Here is a 9,703-nt window from a genome sequence, read left to right on the forward strand (position 1 = left end):
TATGTCCAAACTCTACCTCCACAAAGCTGTATTATTAACTATTTTCCTTAGTAGGTTGCAGGTAAATAGTATGATTGATTGCTTAGATATACTGTCCAATCCAATAAGGCCAAGTTTTAATAATAAGAAAAACCTAAAAGCACCCATTCTCCAATAGCCCCTACAACCATATCACTCTTTCCCTTCATGCCATCTAGTACATTGAAAAAATTCTGTGTGATTTCCTTCCTTTACTCTTTTATGAAAATTGCTCAGACATATCTCATTGCGTTTGCCAGCAGAGATTTTAATTGGGACATGGATAGGTTTTGAGGAAATGGCAAACAGTAAGGATTTAGATCAGTTAGGCCAGCAGTTTCAATGAAGGGTATCTCTGCAGAGATAAATTATTTTAGGAGAAAACACATTTAAATCTGTCAAATTCTTCCAGTATGTTTCACTGGTTTCTATTTTCAAATAACATCACACCTATGCATCAGATCTTCTTTCACTTTACGTGTTTAGAGTAAGTGACCATTGGGCTCTCACTTCTCGAGTGACCTGAAAGTGTTAATGCTCTTCTTTCTGCCTGTTGTAAGTTGTTGGCATCGCAGATGGGTTTTTACTCAATGCTGGATCCCAGAGACTCTGTGTGTGCATCCTGATATTTAACACAATGGATTGAAATCATATTTATTGTTTTCTTTTTCAGAGAAGGATCAGAGATGGGGGAGTTGAATGCTTTTAGCTGTTTTTCAAGAAACAAAAGCCTACATTTTTGAAATGCCAGCTATTACCAGTCCACAGTTCAGACTCTAGGAACACTCGTTAGCACTTGCACGGATCCCTCCCTCCCTGGAAACAGTGCAGGAATTACACTCTGAGATGTGACGGTTGAAACAGACTCAAAGTCAGTGTGCATAATTACTTACCACAACAGTGGTTAATGTGCCCTGAAATATTCCCAGCTCCCCTTGGCCTAGGGCTCGATGGTTGATACTCAGATTTTCTTGATAAATGTCTTGGATGCTTTGCTTATACCATTTCCCAAAATACATCTGGATTATAATGTGTGAGTTTTTCCTCTCCATCTAGATGTTGGACCAAATGAGGAAGGAAAGCCTCAGAAAGCTGTCACATCACAGCTGTGATGGGGAATAAATAATGTCCTAGAGCCTTAGGGCTAAAAAGGGCCATAGTAATCATCTTCCTCTAGTTCAAACCACTCATTTTATAAATGAGGAAATGGAGGCCCAGAGAGGTAGAGCGAGTTGCCCAAGGTCACACAGCTAATTAGTGGCTGAGTCAAAATAGAAGCCCAATTCCCCTGAATCATAGTCTTGTGTTGTTTCCAGATCTAAGTGGACTGCTTCAGGGCTGATTTCCACTTTGGAGTTATCTGAAGGACTGGTTCTCCTTGAATGACCCTGGGCCATGTTCTCCTGCTCCCCCGATCCTCTGACTTGAGGAGAAGATGTTCTGCATTTAGGATTATCTTCTTGCCCTCATCCCCTATGAGTCTGTCAACGGGAAGAGTGAATTCAAGGAAATGTCTGTTGTCCTTTCCTTTCATTTGTTTTGTTTGCTATGTGGCCTCTTTCTCTTCTGACACTCTGAGCTCTGAAGGGTCCAGTGTGGTGATCAGCTGCCCTCATACTCCGAGTTCTATATCTTAAAGTTCGGTTGTTTTTTCCTCCCTTCTATGTTAGAACTTACACCTCCTCTATCTCATTCCCTCTGTGTCCTGCTGTATGTTATGGTGCCAGAGACAATGGATGAATGCGTTATTTCCCAAGCCAGGTTGGGTTCTGGCCTTCCAGCAGCACTTCCAGCATTAGCCCAGAGGAGTGACCAGCATGCTGGGCTCGGGTGCACCATGGGCAGAGTGGGCAGGGTGAGGACAAGGGACATGAGATGCTCACAACATATCGTGACATTTCCCAACCAGGGTTGACAGGCCAACCCTGTCCTACCCCAGCTGTGCAACCATCACCCAAAGAGTATTAGCACCCTGGTACCAGGTACCAGGAGGACACAAATGTGAAAAAGACATGGTTCCTGCCATCAAGAAGTTTACAGCAGAAGAGGGCAATATGAAAACATACTAGATCACCCTCCAGCAGATGGTTGCATGAGCACAGGGGGAGGAGGGGACAGGTTTCTCAAATGGGTCAGGGCAAACTTTGCATAGGAGGTGGTGATTGGATTAAGCCTTGAATAACAGTGAGAGGCTTCTTGGGGGTATGGAGGAGGGTGCTGAGGAGGGATTGGGTAGGTACAAAGGGAAGCGGTTTTGTAAGAGAGGAAACAGAATGGACACAGCCAGCAGGTAAGCCCAGACCCCCCTGGCCTCGTGTTCAAGGCTGGCCGAGCCTGGAGACACAGCCTTATCTCCCAGCAGGCCGCCACTTCCCATTCCAGTCCAGCTGCTCTTGGGCTCTGCTCAAATCTTGTGCCTTCTGTCCTCATGGACCCTGATCTTGCACCTGCCTGGACGTTCTCTACTTCCATTTGCCTCTCCAGCCTTGACTGTTCTTTCAGTCACTCATGTTTCTCCTTCCTCCTATCTGAAACCTTCTCTACACATTTTGTAATGGGAAGAAGACTCTCACACCACAAGCTCAGGTCTGCAAAACTTTCTTTAAATCAAACAGGTTCTGACTGCAATCCCCTGTCTCCCCAGAATGACAGTGAATTCAATGTCAGTGATTATTACATCTTTATCCTCCTTTCTGGAAGTTGCTAGCCTCCCTGTGGCTGAAAAATGGAAACAGGGCCTCTGGCTTTCGGTCCAATGTGGTGCTTCAGATCTCCTCTCTCTCCAACCCCGTGTCCTCCTTGAAGAAGGATAACTCTCTCACTCTCAGGCTTTGCTGAGCATGTGAAATATTGACCTGAGACCACACTGCCCCAGGGCCAAACCTTCCTGAGAACACCACAGGAAGGACAGCTCTGTTTTCTTCTGAGTTCTTGCACTGCTGGGGAGGGAAGCATGGGTCTGTGCCCTCCCAGGCTCTGCTCATCTCCTCCTTGTCCCAGTCTTGGAGGCTTCTTTCCTCTCTCTGGCTCCCTCCAAGCTACTCATTTCTCCCTGTGCCCCTAGGGTTTCGCCACAACTTCTTTAGTGAATTTAGGCTTTCATGGAAAGCAGGAAAGGGGGCATTTATGAATTGTCAGCTTCCACTCCGCTATACAAACCTTCTAGGGCCAAGAAAGCACCAAGAGCTTGGCCCCTTTCTTAGGATACATAGGATTTCCAGCAAAAAGGAGGAGAGTATACAAGGAATGAAACTCAAACTCAAATTAATATGTCAGTAAATTATCCAAATCAGAATTCCATCCATCCTTCAAATTTCAGATTTATACAAGCTACTTCCCTAGACAAACTCTCTGCCCTGGTTACATTATGTATAAAATGGTGATAATAATAACAACAATTATTTTCAAGGACTGTTATAAGAATTAAATTATTTAATACCTGCAAGTTACATAGAACAGTACCTGGATCATAGTTAAGCTCTTAAAAATGGTGAGCTGCTTCATTGATTATTATCCATCTGACCATTAACATACCACAGAGGACTGTAATGATTTTATTATGAGTATGGCACTAAGCATGCATACATGATTAAAATATTTTGCCCATTCCAGTGCTCAACACATTCTTGGTGATTTTGACTTGACAGAAGGAGCAAGATTTATCCCACAGATCCCAGAGGAGAGCCTGCACCCTGAATAACTATTCCAACTATTGCTCACCATATGTCCACAACCAGAAAAATAATTTTGGAGGGCAGGAAATCAGCACACATGTGTACATCTGCAGAGAGTAGCCTGCTGAAATCGACACATAAGACAAATTTACCACCGAGGCAAATGCATTCATGTGTTTGTAAGTGGCTATTTCTGAACACCCAAAAGGGAAGAAGAGAGAAGCCAAATTCAAATGGCATCATGTGTTTGTTATTTTGGAGCAAGGTTATGTGGAAGGAGAGTTTTCCTTATGCCTGGAAAACTTTAAGGGGGAGAAATGAAGTATTTAAAGGTATTTTAATGATCATGAAAGGCACTGGCTTAATAGGGCAGGAAACTACAGTTCTCCTTTTAGTCCCAGAAGGAAAATAACAAGGCTGTAGCTTAGCCTTCCCTGAAGAGTCATAAACTGGACTGCAAAGAGGCAGCCCCTTGAGACACCCACTCTGGGTCTCCATGGCCCCTTAACTGTGGGTCTGTCTGCCTAGGTTTCCAATGTGCTTATTAATTAATGATCACATTTCTGTACTTAGGTAGAGGCAACCTGCACAGGGTTCTGGGAGCAGCTTTTGCCTTCTTGAATGCGGGGTTAGAGACCTTCCTGAATGAGCTGACCTATTTAGTCCTGTGTTTTCTGTTGACTTTACAATCCTTTATGGTCAGGACTCAGTGTACCTGTCCAACCCTGTCTTCTATTCTTTCGTTACTTAAACACAAAGTCCCCCATGCTATTCCCTACTTCCTGCATCAGCATCAAACACAGCTGCATCTCAGCATTTGCAGGAGTTATGATGCTAAGGACACTGTGAATATGGAATTAGTGAATACTGAACCATTGCCCCTAGGGGAAATACAGGGTTAGGTTCCTGCAGCCCTGGGACATAATGTTTTCAGCAACTGATCAATACATACCCTTGTTGTATGTGTGTTTCTATTTCAAGGGACCTTAAAAGCTGGCTGACTTGGCACTCTGAAGTAATCAATGATCTAGGGGTTAATACGATAGATGCCTCTGGGTATGCAGGCCCTGAGGAACTCCTTCCTCTGCTCTTCCTCTCTGCTCATTGAAGCTTTTGGGCTTGAATGTGAGCCAAGAAGATCTTCCTGCACTTCTGGCCTGAAGCCTACTACAGTGAACCCCTGGGTATTATTTATTGTCTCCATGGAAAGACTCTAAACTCTTCTTTTCAACATCTCCTACTCCAAAGTGCAAAGAATGTATTTTTCATCTTCTGATTTCCTGTCATCTCCAGAATGACTTGACTCTCTCCATTAAACAGATGTATACCTTAAAACTGTGGTGGGGCCTTAGGCCAGCATGTGAAGGACACAGGCTGCAGAGGTCACATGGAGGTCATCAGCAGGCTGTGAGCCTGGCCTGGATCAGCCCAGTTCTGACAGCTCCTCCAATGGCCTTTCCATGGAACTCATCATGAGAGAGAGGAAGGGTACAAATAGTACAGCTCCAAATGAGATGACATAACTGAAAGGCTAAGATGGGCTTATAGAAGACTGGGCATCTCAAAGAAACCAGGACAGGAGCTATAATCAAGGGAGTATTTGGCAGAAGACCAGAAGGCTATCAATGAATGGATGTTATGTTTTAATAGCCTCGATAGCAGCACATCATCTCCAGGTTCTTAAAAATGATCACCCTTGAGTCAATGGTGTCTTCTCCAGGAGAAATCTTGGTGTGTTTTCAAGTGAGTTCTCACTGGTTTTATGAGTTTAATCCCAGTTATGTTTCAGCTGCCTCAGCTCCGACTGGCTTTTTTCTGTTTCCATTTCCCCCAGCCTCATCCTCTGCCTTTTAGGGCCTTCCTCTTTCATTCCTCTGCACCCTATTCCTCATCACCCCCAAACAGGAACATGTACAAGTATTAAATTAGAATCCAAAGCCAATCATCCTCCAAATGTGTGAGAAATCAATTGTCCACAATGGCCTTGGGGGGTGCTTTATTTAGGGCATGTTTTGATTGCATGTGGCCTGACCTTAAGCTGGAAGGGAAATATGGTCGTGCACCTCATGATGACATTTCGTTCAAGGATGGACCACATGTATGACGCTGGTCCCATAAGATTATTATGGAGCAGAAAAATTCCTATCTTCTGCTGGTGTCTTGATGATTCTGACCCTGTCTAGGCCTAGGCTAATGTGTGTGTTTTTGTCTTCATTTTTAATCAAAAAGTTTAAAAGTTAAAAAAAATGCTTAATAGAAAAATGTTTATAGAATAAGGATATGAAAAAAGAACATATTTTTATACAACTGTACAATGTGTTTTAAGCTAAGTGTTCTTAACAAAAGAATCAAAAAGTTAAAAATATTAAAAGTTTATAAGCTTTATGAAGCTGCAGAAAAAAAGTTACAGTGAGGTTAATTTATTATCGAAGAAAGAAAAAAATTCATAAATTTCATATAACCTAATTGTCCAGTGTTTCTAAGGCCTACAGTGTATAGCAATATCCTAGGCCTTCATGTTCATTCACCACTCACTTAATGATTCATCCAGAGGAACTTCCAGTCTTGCAATCTCCATTCGTGGTAAGTGCCCTAAACAGATGTACCATTTTAAAAATCAATCTACTGTATTTTGGCTCTACCTTTTCTATTCTTAGGTATGTTTAGATACACAAATAAAGTTGTGTATAGGCTATAATTGCCTAAGCAGCTGTGTCCAACCCTCTGAATGTGATGACTTTTTTGCTTCTCTTTGGTGGCGGATATTATGAAAATTATGAATGGACCTTTTTTTAAATTTTTTTTTTAGCTCATCAGCTATTGTTAGTGTTAGTGTATTTTATATGTGGCCCGAGACCATTCTTCTTCCAGCGTGGCCCAGGGAAGCCAAAAAGTTGGACCCCGTGGCCTACAGTATTCCATACAGCAGCATCCTGTAAGGCTTGCAGCTTAGGATCAATAGGTTGTACCATATAGCCTAGGCATGTAGTAGGCTGTACCATCTAGGTTTGTGTAGGTCTACTCTGTGATGTTCACACAATGACAAAATTGCCTAAGGACACATTTCTCAGAACATATACCCATTGGTAAGTGACACATGACTGTACTAACAGGGAAAGGTTGATTTAGCTCAGAAAGAAAATCTCCAGTAAGAATGATGCCACCTTCACAGAGCAGGCCAAAGAATATCCTCAGAAATATTTCCAGGAGAGGAATTTGGGGTGGGGGAGAATTCCTGTCTGTGATTGCACTGAGAGAGAAATGGGAGCAAAGGGACATCCAGTGACTTCTCAGACACACATAGATGGCAGAATGAGGGTAGGATCCATGACTGCTTTCTGGAAACCGCAGCTGACCACACACAGATTAGCTTGCATGTGTCCCTGTGCCAATAACCGGATTCCTGACTGGATGAAGCTTCCTTTGCTCTTTGCCAAACCCAGACAGCTAACCCTGGCCTGCCCAGAGTTCCTCATGTGCTTCCTTTTTAGGTGGCTCAGGGGCCCCATCATTCTGTGACAAGGAACACCCCTATATCCAGAGCGAGAGTACCCAGATAGATGCAGCCCCTGCGTGACTCTGCGAACCAAGCCTTGCACGTGCAGTGCTTTCTAGGAAGCCTGCCTGTGGAAGGGCTCATGCAATTGGATTAGAGTGTTTGCATCTCTTTAAGGTATATTATTGTAAATACAGTTTCATGCCACAGGAAACCTTTTCTCTAACAAAGTGCTTGCCTCATTTCCCCCTGGCCTCTGTTTTCTTAATTTTACACTGAAGTATCAGTGTGCCCAGGACACATCCATCTCCCTTCGCCTCTCTTCGACTCATCTTCTCAAAGGCAAGGACTCCCTGTTTCCCACAGGGGCGGGGAGAGGGAAGGAAGTACACAAACTGATTTATCTCACCCTGTCAGTTGTTTTGAGGACATCAGCAATGGAGGGTGCCTGCTCCTCCTCAGTCATCAGCAGGCTCTGAGGAACAGCTCTTCCCTTTGTTAAATGACTGCCAAGTATGTATTCTCTGCTTTCTAAGGCAGCCTCAGGGTAGGGTCTGGAGCCTCTGCTCTCAGGTAGCCTCCTATCAGAGCTGAGCAGAGAGGTGGTGAAAGCGAATCCTTCTCTTCTGGAAGGGTACTTGATGGTATTGGTGCCATGCTGGAGAGTTTCATTTTGTGTATAAATGAGAAGCAGGTATTGCAAGTGGCAGTTGTAGCAAATCAGAGTAGAGTGGATGGTTCTGATCTTTACTCACATCATGTGTCATAATAAACGTCTCTTTAAGAAAGACAGAGTGTGCAGCATCAGACTACCCCATCAGAATACCCCAAGCTTCAGATGTGGAAGGAGTAGGAGGAATCACCGTTTTAAAAGCAGGATGTGGCCAGAGGATGAGATCATACTTCCTGCTGGACCACTCAAATGCTTCTCCTCTGTCTTCTCCAGAACATTGCGTGACCCTGTGTCTATTATTTCTTAACGTTAAGGAAGATCTAGCTGCATGTTGATTGAAACTTTGGAATAGAGCTGGTTGGCGAAGATATTGCTGGCCTTGATTTGGTTTTTAGCGTCTCTAGGGTGAGAAGCTCAAGGCTTATACAAGTTATGTGCTGGAATCTTTTAATGGCCAAGAGGAAAGCTGGTCATATGCCATATTTAAGCTTTGAGGAAGCCAAATACACAAGGTTCCATGACATACCTCAGGTTCTTAGCTAAGTGACCAGCAAAAAACTGGCCTCGGGATCTTGGTCTACTCAGAAGAAAAAAGTGGTTTTCCCAATAGTAGAGGATGTGCTCTACATTAATTTATGCCTGCTCGCCATCCCAAATATTTTGTCTTTGATTCCTCTTAGTCATAAGCCAGTGAGAGCTCATAAGCATCAGGACCAAGTATACCTGTATTTGTCTCTCTGGGTTTACTTAACTCCAAAGGCTGTGGTGATTGGAGAGGTCTATCAGCATCACAGACAAAAACTAGTGCAAAGAATCATAGTCATGATGATCTATGTATTTAAACTACTCCTCCAGGGTTACTTTATGAATCTAAAGCAATGATCTCCAGGATTCTAAGTGGTACTCAGTTGTGTCTTCAAGACAGATGGGAAAGGGAGGATTATTTACGTTGATCCAAAGGAAGCATATTCTTAGAAAAAGCATATCCTTAGAAACAGAATTCACCTCACCTTCTCCAGGAGAAGCAGTGACTGCAAGACCTGGCAATTATTAATCCAACCAACAGGCCCATAGATGTTAAGTAATGGGTTCAGAGTTTCATGGTTAGCTAAAGTCTGTGCCTCCTCTGGAAGTCAATGTCCTACCTGTGGCATTTCCACTAGTTGAAGGAGGAAGTCACAGCTCCTCCACTAAAACATGGGCCACAGAAGAAAGGACACCCTGGCAGCTTTTAGGGAACTTCTGCTGTTGAACTTAGGTTCTAAGTCAAAAAGTTGGGCACACAGGACTCTGCTCCATTGTGTCAATTTCAGCCATAGTGAGATGACTAGTGGAGCATGGGGTGGATACTGAAAGAACAAGGCCAATAGCAGGTTGGGCAAACTTCAGCAAGGAGCCAGTTAGAGTGGTCTCTATAGTCTCTATCATAGCTACTCAACTCTGCCATTGTTGGGAGAAAAGAGTAGGCTGGATTTGGCACATAGGTCTTAGTTTTCTGACCTCTGATTTATATGATAATGCTCTGATTTCCTTATAAAAGCTGTCCTCCCCCACCATTGAATGGTGTTTCCAGTGGTGTTTTTTTTTTTTCCCCAGGTGAATATAAAGGAACAGGAAAGAGAAGGTGGGATGTTTCTGGCTGAAAAATAGTACTATTGTTTTGTACAAATACTGCTATTGCTTTGTACAAAACTGTTTTCTTCTCTCACTATATGAGTTGAACATATACAAATAGGCACTGACATCAATTCCTTAAAAAATTCAAGTGCAAATGCAAATATGCATACAGATATACAAAGACTTGTGCAACACCAGATGTGTGTTCTTGAACATGTCTGGGCA

Source organism: Pan troglodytes, chromosome 12 (assembly GCF_028858775.2).
Source record: "Pan troglodytes isolate AG18354 chromosome 12, NHGRI_mPanTro3-v2.0_pri, whole genome shotgun sequence".
Lineage (NCBI taxonomy): Eukaryota > Metazoa > Chordata > Mammalia > Primates > Hominidae > Pan > Pan troglodytes.